Here is a 10,691-nt window from a genome sequence, read left to right as displayed (position 1 = left end):
GTTCAATAGAGAAAGGGAAATTGAATGGTCTAAGGTCACATTGGAAATCTGAATGAGACTGTCATTACAACCTGAGTGTATCTGCAGACAAGCCTGTGTCCAAGTCGGGAGCCCGTGTACATCCATGTGTCAGTTTTAATCATTGTGTTTTAACTACAGAAGGCACTTTTAACTAAAGTAATTTCATGCAAGTTAAAGGAAAATCACATTTCCTGATAAAAAAGTATGAATGATACACAAAAATGATGTTTTAAAATTCATTCAGAATTGATTTTAAGATAATTGTACTATTATGGTATCTTTATCCAAAACCTTTGCATTTTAGCTGAAACCCAATTTTGGTTTTTTGGTATTTTTTATGGCTTAAAAAACTCTAAAAATCCTTTAGTACTCACAGTTTTGAAGTCATAAGTTATAGGGCTTTAGAAAGCCCTGAGATCCTGTTTCCATGTTATCCTGACTCTATAGTGAATGTAGGATTTAAATTCATTCTTTAACTTCTAGGCTAATCTTTTGCATTCTTGCCACATTATTTCTTGACATAACTATATCAACTCTTATTAGATAACTGGCAAGCTTAAACTCTGTTGAATGAGATCATATTCTCTGTCTTTAATTTTCATTTTATTGCAATAGGAATATACAACTTTATTGCATCATTTTTTCAAAGGATTTTAAAGTATCTTAAAATCCTAATCTTTCCAGTCACATTCTGAAAACATGTGGCTAGTGTTATTTTTTTTCATTATTTCACCTTCAGCTTGCATGTGATCCAGAGAATAAATTGTTTTATCAGAGCTCCATATTGATTCTTTGGCCATAGCTAGAAACAAAAGTGCTGACACTAATTAATCAATAGACAAATTTTCAGATGTCTCTATTAATACATACACTGTTAAAGGAATAATTCCAAAGGCAACAGTATTTAGTAGTATGCCACCATATACATACAAAATCTTGTATGTATATGTCTGGGTTTCTTTTCAGAATCCCACTTACAGCTGAATTTCTGAATAGTTTGATAATGAGGTAATGTTCTCTATTGGCAGTTACAGTTAAAAAAGATGTTTCAAAGACTGTATATTTCATAGAAAAATTTTGTCAAAGATTGGCTAAAAATAAATACAGTTTTCAACTGATACTATACTTTTGAGAATTTAATAATGTGCATACTTCAATGTACAGTTTGAGCTTATAATATCCACTGATAATACCTAACAGAAGCAGAAGATATTAAGAAGAGGTGGCAAGAATACACAGAAGAACTGTACAAAAAAGATCTTCACGACCCAGATGATCATGATGGTGTGATCACTCAAATAAAGCAGACATCTTGGAATGTGAAGTCAAGTGGGCCTTAGAAAGCATCACTATGAACAAAGCTAGTGGAGGTGATGGAATTCCAGTTGAGCTATTTCAAATCCTGAAAGATGATGCTGTGAAAGTGCTGCACTCAATACTCCAGCAAATTTCAACAACTCAGCAGTGGCCACAGGACTAGAAAAGGTCAGTTTTCATTCCAATCCCAAAGAAAGGCAATGCCAAAGACTGCTCAAACTACTGCACAATTGCACTCATCTCACATGCTAGTAAAGTAACGCTCAAAATTCTCCAAGCCAGGCTTCAACAATACATGAACCATGAACTTCCAGATGTTCTGGTTGGTTTTAGAAAAGGCAGAGGAACCAGAGATCAAATTACCAACATCTGTTGGATTATCGAAAAAGCAAGAGAGTTCTAGAAAAACATCTATTTCTGCTTTATTGACTATGCCAAAGCCTTTGACTGTGTGGATCATCACAAACTGTGGAAAATTCTGAAAGAGATGGGAATACCAGAACATCTGACCTGCCTCTTGAGAAATCTGTATGTAGGTCAGGAAGCAACAGTTAGAACTGGACAATGACAGCAGACTGGTTCCAAATAGGAAAAGGAGTACGGCAAGGCTGTATATCGTCACCCTGCTTATTTAACTTACATGCAGAGTACAACATGAGAAATGCTGGGCTGGAAGAAACACAAGCTGGAATCAAGATTGCCAGGAAAAATATCAATAACCTCAGATATGCATATGACACCACCCTTATGGCAGAAAGTGAAGAGGAACTGAAAAGCCTCTTGATGAAAGTGAAAGAGGAGAGCAAAAATGTTGGCTTAAAGCTCAACATTCAGAAAACGAAGATCATGGCATCTGGTCCCATCACTTCATGGGAAATAGACGGGGAAACATTGGAAACAGTGACAGACTTTATATTTCGGGACTCCAAAATTACTGCAGAAGGTGATTGCAGCCTTGAAATTAAAAGATGCTTCCTCCTTGGAAGGAAAGTTATGACTAATCTAGACAGCATATTAAAAAGCAGAGACATTACTTTGCCAACAAAGGTCTGTCTAGTCAAGGCTGTGGTTTTTCCAGTAGTCATATATGGATGTGAGAGTTAGATTATAAAGAAATCTGAGCCCCAAAGAATTGATCCTTTTGAGCTGTGGTGGTGGAGAAGACTCTTGAGAGTTCCTTTGGACTGCAAGGAGATTCAACCAGTCCACCCTAAAGAAGATCAGTCCTCAGTGGTCATTGGAAGGATTGATGTTGAAGCTGAAAAACTCCAATACTTTGGCCACCTGATGCGAATACCTGACTCATTGGAAAAGACACTGATGCTGGGGAAGATTGAAGGAGGGAGGAGAAGGGGACATCAGAGGATGAGGTGGTTGGATGGCATCACTGACTCGATGGGTATGAGTTTGGATAAACTCTGGGAGTTGGTGACGGACAGGGAGACATGGTGTGCTGCAATCCTGGGTTCGCAAACATTTGGGTATGACAGTGACTGAACTGAACTGAATATCCATTGACATCCCTCAATATGCCAGGATATGAGTTGTTACTATAAAATAGTAAAAGAATCACAGCCTGCCTTCAAGTATGTTATATTAGTAATTAGTGAATTTACAATTTGATTTATGGGGTATGTTTTTAGGTGGAATTTGCAAAAGATACAAATTAAACTTTTTCAGCTTGGGTGGAAAAAGGTCCCAAATGCATTTGATAGCACTCATTACTATATTCAGGCTTCCCTGGTGGCTCAGATGAGGTGGCTCAGATGAAAAAGAATCTGCCTGCAATGCAGAAGACCTGGTTTCCATTTCTGGGTTTAGAAGATCTCTGCAGGAGGGTATGGCAACCCACTCCAGTATTCTCCATGGGAGAATCCCCATGGACAGAGTACATGGAAGGCTATAAGCCATGGTGTCACAAAGAGTCAGACATGACTGAGCAACTAAGCACACTCACACATTACTATATTTACTACCATTTTTGCTCTTGCTCTCTTCTTGGAGTAAATGTTTGTTTTCCTTGTTGATTTGATACTGAAAAACTATCAATTGAAATAAGAAAACACCACTAGCAACAAAAAAGTCTTCCCATTATCGTTCCCCACACAAAGCCTGGATGTATCTAGCATTCATTTGCAATATCCTGTGTTCTGGATATCATTTGCAATATCCTGTGTTCTGGATATCATTTGCAATACCCACTCCAGTATTCTTGGGATTCCCTGGTGGCTCAGACGGTAAAGAATCCACCTGCAATGCAGTAGACCTGAGTTTAGTCCCTGGGTTGGGGGATCTGCTGGAGGAGGGCAAGACAACCCATTCCAGTATTCTTACCTGAATAATCCCCATGGACAAAGGAGCCTGGCAGGCTACTATCCATGGGATCCCAAAGACAGAGAATGTTGGAAAATGCATTAGTCATATACTTTATTGTGCATTTCTTGATTATAAATATCATTCTTATGTCATTTGAAATCATAGTTTATAGATATTATTCTAATACAATATGATAATATATACAGATATATAAATATATACAATATGAGAAATATATACAAATATATAACTACATATAAATGTTTATAATGGATGATGCTGATATGTATAACTAGTTTAAAATCAATTTTCTCAGATTATATGATTATTTTTACTTATATAGATATTTAATATGACATTTAAAATGAAAATATTTATTATATATAAGGAATAAATTTAACATGCAGTTGAATGGATTGACTTATTGATATAAGCTTATTTCCAGTGGAAGAGGCAAATAATTTTGACAAAAAAAAGAGTGAATTTTAATGAGTATTCAAGTGAAAGTGAAAGTGAAGTAGCTCAGTCGTGTCTGACTCTTTGCGACCCCATGGACTGTAGCCTACCAGGCTCCTCTGTCCATGGGATTTTCCAGGCAATAGTCCTGGAGTGGATTCCCATTTCCTTCTCCAGGGGATCTTCCCAACGCAGGGATCGAACCCGGGTCTCCTGCATTGTAGACAGACGCTTTACCATCTGAGCCACCAGGGAAGTTCAAAATTAAGAACAGTGACCAATTAACATTCTTAAATCTATAGCATCTAAGACAATTTAAACATCTGTTTTTTCAATTCTATGTGAAGTTTAAGTTTCTGCATTTTTAATCATCTCTTGATCCAACATGGCAAATACTGAAAAAAATTATTCTGTGTATCTCTTTGACTCTATAGATTTACATAAAGTAAAAAGAGAAAGGATAATTAATTTCACTCTTTGTCTTAAACATTTTAAGAATTTTTTGAGGTATAATTCATATGCCATAAATTTGAATGGGTATGTATACAGTTCAATGTTTGCAGGAACTTCCTGTACAATGTTGAAAAGTATCAAAAGCAGGCATATTACTCTTTTTCTTGGTCTTATAAGGAAAACAATCTTTTACCATTGTGTGTGACATGATCTGTAAGTTTTGTGTAGATACTCTTTATGATGTTGATGAAATTCCTTTATATTCCTAATCTGTTGAATTATTAGGAAAGAAAGCTTGGATTTTGTCAAGTTATTTTCCTAAATCTGTTGAGGAAACATGGTATATTGCATTAAATGATATTCAAAAATTAAAACAACCTTGCTTTGCCTAAAATAAATTCCACTTGGTAGTGGTTAATAATAATTTCTACATACTAGACTTCACTTGCTATTACTTTGTTATAAATTTTTGCATCTATATTCAGTGAAGATATTGGCCTGATTTTATTTCTCTCTTTTTGTTCTTTCTTTCTTTCTTTCTTTATCTGTCTGGCTTTCTTGTTAGAATAAAACTTGCCTTACAGAATGAGAAAGTATTTCTTCTTTCTCAATACCTTGTGAAGGATTAGTTTCATTTCTTCCTTAAATGGTTGATAAAATTTACCAGTGAATGGTATTTTTTTAAGAAGAGAATGGTATTTTTCAGGACAGCAAATAAACCAATTACATTAGAGCTAAGATAAAGTAGCAAGTGGAGAAGGCAATGGCAACCCACTCTGGTACTCTTGCCTTGCAAATCCCATGGACGGAGGAGCCTGGTAGGCTGCAGTCCATGGGGTCGCTAGGAGTCGGACACAACTGAACTACTTCACTTTCACTTTCACTTTTCACTTTCATGCATTGGAGAAGGAAATGGCAACCCACTCCAGTGTTCTTGCCTGGAGAATTCCAGGGATGGCGGAGCCTGGAGGGCTGCCGTCTCTGGGGTCGCACAGAGTCGGACACGACTGAAGCGACTTAGCAGCAGCAGCAGCAAAGTAGCAAGTATCTGAAATGGCACTAAAGACAATTATTAGGGAGCTCATTTTAATTGAATTAAAACCTTCAGAAAATAACTATTACATCACCCCAAGTAACTTCTAGTTCTGATAATGTACACTGTTTTGCCCAGAGTCCGAGTCCCCAAAACTGAGAGAATAAGACATCCACAGCAATGCAAAAGCATAAAGGGGTTTATTGCTAGCTCGAGCCAGGGCTCCTGTCACATCCAACACAGTGGAGTAGAACAAGAGCCCCGAGCCCAGATTTTCAGCAGTATTTATAAGTTTAGAACAAAGACAGGGAGTTGGCAAGGGTTGATTGGCTGCAGGGGTTTCCCGGTATTTACTGATTGGCCACTTATCATCCCTCTGATTGGCCAGTTATCATCTCTCTGAAGCCCCAGAAGCATGACTCAGGGATTATTTTTGGCCTAGTGCAACTCTCTGAGCCTGTCATGGCTCTGGTGAGGTTGTAACATACACCACAGAAATAAAAAAATGCCTTTTATAAGAGTTGTGTATTATTGTTCACATCATGTTATGTGTGGTGTGTGTGTGTGCATATAAATGTGTACTTTATATAAGTTACATCATCGTTTTCGTATGGCCATGAAGAGATGTAAAACCCACAGATTCTCCTCCTCACTACAAGATACTTCATGTAAGCCTTCTGTGTCTCCATTGTAATGTTCTTATATTTGCTAATTCTTTAAATTTTTATTCATTATTTTATGGAGTCTCATTTTCACTAGATATCTGCCATACCTCCCTAAAGAAATATAGTTCACTTGATTCATTATAACTTTTATTATAACTTTTTTTCATATTATGAAAAGTATGTAGTGTAATATATTTTTAAGGATGGATAAGGCAAGAAATGTTTCAAACATTAGAGTTTCTGTTTGGCCCTAAAAATTATGACTAAATCAGAAATCCAGTACTGCTGTATGTTTATTACAAAAGATAAAACTGAACTTCATTATTTAAGATATTGCAGGGTGTATCAACAAATGATACATGTGCTACAATAGTATTCTCACAAATTTAAGACTTCTTCTCAATTTTATGCTAAATAATAGCTCAGAAGCCTTTTTTATAATGTGCTTTCTTAGTAACATTCCTCAACTCTTCAGAATTACAGCTTCAGTATCAGAACAAATTTCTTCACTCTTGGACCCCCAGTTTTGCTAAATATGCATGATCATCAAAATCTTCTTAAAGTACAGATAACTTTACTGTTTCTGCAGTAGTTAAATTATGGGAGTCACTATACTTGCAAAATTATTCTAAACCTACAGATTTTAATGCTCTAAGAACTGACATAAAAGATATTTTCTCCTACATAGTAGGGAGAGAACCTCCTCCTGTTTAAAACTACAAATATATACCCTTGATTCTCACAAGCTCTAGGTCTCATTTTCTCAACTGAAAGTTCTTCACACAGATTTGTCTTTGAAACCTCACTTCTACTGTAGATTTTGAATAAGCCTGTAGAATAAGCCTTTCTGTAACACTTACTTGATGCTAATAATAAAAGTAGCTTCAATTTGTTTAGTGCCAAATATATACAAAGCAAAATTTTTCAAGGCTTGCAATTGTAATGAAGAGTGGGCTATGAAAGAAAGAAAGAAAAGCAAAATTTCTTTTAACATTTAGTCAGTTTCATGCAACGTAGTAAATGCTTACAATATATTAATGTTGCCAAATTCTCACCACCACCTTTTGAGTTAGAGATAATTAATCTCATTTTAGAGTTGAATAAACTGAAACTCAGAAAGGTTAATTGCTTTGCACAAAGTAACAAAGCTAATATAGAAGAACAAAAATGTAAACCTGAGTCTCACTAATACATAAATCTCTCAGCCTTCTTGCTCACACATCGATGCTCCTCCTGATTAGAGTGCTACATTAAAAGAAGAAGTAATAATTTTTATGATCTTTTTTCTTAAGGTTTCCAGTTTTATTTTCCGTAAAGCACCCATTTTTAACCTTGACTTCCTGTAGTAATTATTATGGCCACCCAGTTCCCCCCAAAAACCACACATACTCTTCCTAGTGGGACTCATAAGTTTTAATCTTTTTAAACATTTTAACACGGAGAACTTTTCAATTATAGTATAATGAATCACGATGCATTCATCACCCAGTTCCAAAAAGCATCAATATTTGTGGTAAATATTTTTGTTTAATCTATGCTTCCAGCCACTCCTTACTATCTCATTCAATTTTTCAGATAAAATTTACATAAATTAAAATATATGTTAAATATATATTTTTGATAAATGGAAATTTATTCCACATTTCCTATAAAAATATAGAATAGTCCCATTAGACCAGATATTTCCTCATGCTCCTGCCAATCATTTGCTCTCAACTCCAGAGATAACTATAGTTCTGATTTGTTAACCATATATTAGTATATCAGTTTTTCCCTTTCTAGAACTTCATATATATGGAATCACATCGATGAACTATTCTCTGTCCAGATTCTTTGTCTCATCTCAGTGTCAGTGAGGTTCATCCACATTGTTGTGTGTATCAATAATTTGAATTTGAGCTGTTGTTTTTGGCTTTTTGGTATAAAATTGAGGCATGATATGAATATCTCCTTTAGTTGCTAAGTTTTGCCCAGCTCTTTTTGTGACCCAATGTGCTGCTGTAGGCCGTCAGGCTCCTTTGTCCATGAGATTTTCCAGACAAGAATACTGGAGTGGGTTGCCATTTCTATCTACAGGGGATCTTCCAGACCCAGGGATCAAACCTGTACCTTCTGCTCTGGCAGGTGGATTTTCTACCACTGAGCCACCAGGGAAGCCCAATAGTTGCATGATATGAATATTCCACATGTAATTTATCAATGTGATGATTGGCATTACTGTTATGTATAGTTCTTGGCTGTTTCTATAACGTTTGGGAAAAAATATTTCTGTAGACCACTGTACTTTTGTTGTTGTTGTTGTTAGTATCTGGAAATGAGATTGCTGGATTAAATGTTTGAAGTGAAGTGAAGTCACTCAGTCGTGTCCGACTCTTTGCGACCCCGTGGACTGTAGCCTACCAGGCTTCTCCATCCATGGGATTCTCCAGGCAAGAATACTGGAGTGGGTTACCATTTCCTTCTCCAGGCAATCTTCCCAACACAGGGATTGAACCTGTGCCTCCTGCATTGGAGGCAGATGCTTTAACCTCTGAGCCACCAGGGATTAATGTTTACTTTTTAGTATTTCCAAACCTCTGTTTCCAAAGTGATAATACCAGTAACATTCCCATCAGCAGTGGATAAGAGTTCTGGTAGCTCCCTGTCTTTACTGACATTTGACTCCTGTCAGCCTTTATCAGTTTAGCCTCTTTGGTGGATATCTAGCAATATCTCATTGTAGTTTTAATTTATAGTATTTCTCTGATGCTAATGATAGAAGGTCATGAAGATATTATTTTGGTTTTTATCCTCAAAGCTTTATCATTTTACTCTTAACAGTTAAGGTTATTATCTACCTTGAATTAATTTATGTGTATTGTGTAAGACAAGGGTTATCGCTGATTTCATTTCCACTTGGGTACATCCAGTGAGTCCAGCACCACTTGTTAAAAAGATCTATATAAGGGTACATTTATGGTTTCTCACAGCTCAACTTAAAAAAAAGAATGAACAAAGTGAGTATTGTAAGTTAAGTTTTATTGGGAGCCAAATGAAGACTGCAGCCTGGAAGACAGCATCTCAGGTAGCTCTGAGAAACTGTTCCAAACAGGCAGGGGGTGAAGGTCAGTATATATGTGATTTTGGTAAAAGGAGAATAGATGTATTCAAGCACACACACAAACACACACATATATATTGCTATTCTTCTGAAGCTTTTGCTAGTCACAAGAAACAGTAATCACCATGAAGTGATCTTCCCAACCCAGGGATTGAACCCTGGTATCCTGCATTCCAGGCAGACACTTTAACCTCTGAGCCACCATGGTAAGTACCAATTTGTAGTTGACACAAATCACTAACACTATTGTTGCTTTACAATCTATTTTTAAGATAATTCCACACTTTCTTTTTGCCTTTATCACTGAACTGCTTTCTATAATTTTTGTTCTTTATTGTAGTGATGATAATAAACACCTTCTATAAAACACAGTGTGTGTTTAGAGTTAGGGACTTCCCTGGTGACTCAGACAGCAAAGAATCTGCCTGCAATGCAGGAGTCTTAGGTTCGATACCCGAGTCAGGAAGATCTCTCTGGAGAAGGAAATGACAATCCACTCCAGTACTCTTGCATGAAGAATTCCACTGACAGAGAAGCCTGGTGGGCCCCAGTATTTACTATTTTAGTAAAAATTATATTACTCTGCATGAAATACAGGAATCTTGCAAATGGTTCTTGTACACCGTATATTGTGTGATTTACGTTATATATCTATGGCATCAAATAATGTCATAAACTTCAAGGTAGTGCTACTTTTCAAATAATTAACTTTAAATAATCATATATATTTTTTAAGAGTTATATTTTATTTGGCAGGAATTTTTTAAGACTTCAAGCCTGGGAGGTAGCATCTCAAGTAACCATGAGAGAATTGCTCTGAGGAGGCAAGAGGGGAGCTAGGATATATAGAATTTTTGCAACAAAGACTAGGCATTGGGAACATTAAAAAATTACTGTTAATTAAAGAAAGCCAGATCTGTCTAGCTGAGGCATTTAATTCTTTTCTATAAATGGGAAGACACAAGAGTCTGTGCTCACTGAAATCATTTCTCTGAAATGTTCCTCAGCTATCTGGGGTTGGTATCCTGTGTCTTTCATATCCTTAGTTTTCTCAGAGCTCACTCTAGGGAGTGGCTATAGTCTGATGGCTGTTAAATGGCAAGTATTTTTCTTCCTGAATTCCCTCAGGGCTTAACAGCTCACCATAGGCTGTAGCTAGAACTGTGGATGACTGTGACACCTTTTGTTTATTGATATGGCAAGAAATATTCCATTTCTTAGATCCTCTTCTTGGCGTGGAATATGGCCAATATTTGGGAGATATTTCATGACCAATTTTTGTCCCATGTTGCTGGGAGGCTTATACCAAATCAGGCAAAAATTCATGTTG

The 10,691-nt window shown here is 36.4% G+C and overlaps 1 non-coding gene across 1 annotated transcript; it reads right to left on the bottom strand.

The window, feature by feature from the left end:
- Positions 1-8,734: 8,734 nt before the first annotated feature.
- TRNAW-CCA lies at positions 8,735-8,806 on the bottom strand. The gene has a single exon. It is a non-coding gene; the product is annotated as a tRNA-Trp (tRNA).
- Between the last annotated feature and the right edge of the window lie 1,885 nt (positions 8,807-10,691).

Source organism: Oryx dammah, unplaced genomic scaffold, assembly GCF_014754425.2.
Source record: "Oryx dammah isolate SB20612 unplaced genomic scaffold, SCBI_Odam_1.1 HiC_scaffold_3, whole genome shotgun sequence".
Classification (NCBI taxonomy): Eukaryota; Metazoa; Chordata; class Mammalia; order Artiodactyla; family Bovidae; genus Oryx; species Oryx dammah.
The sequence above is the reverse complement of the archived record's forward strand: the minus strand, read 5'-3'. Positions and strand labels throughout refer to the sequence as shown.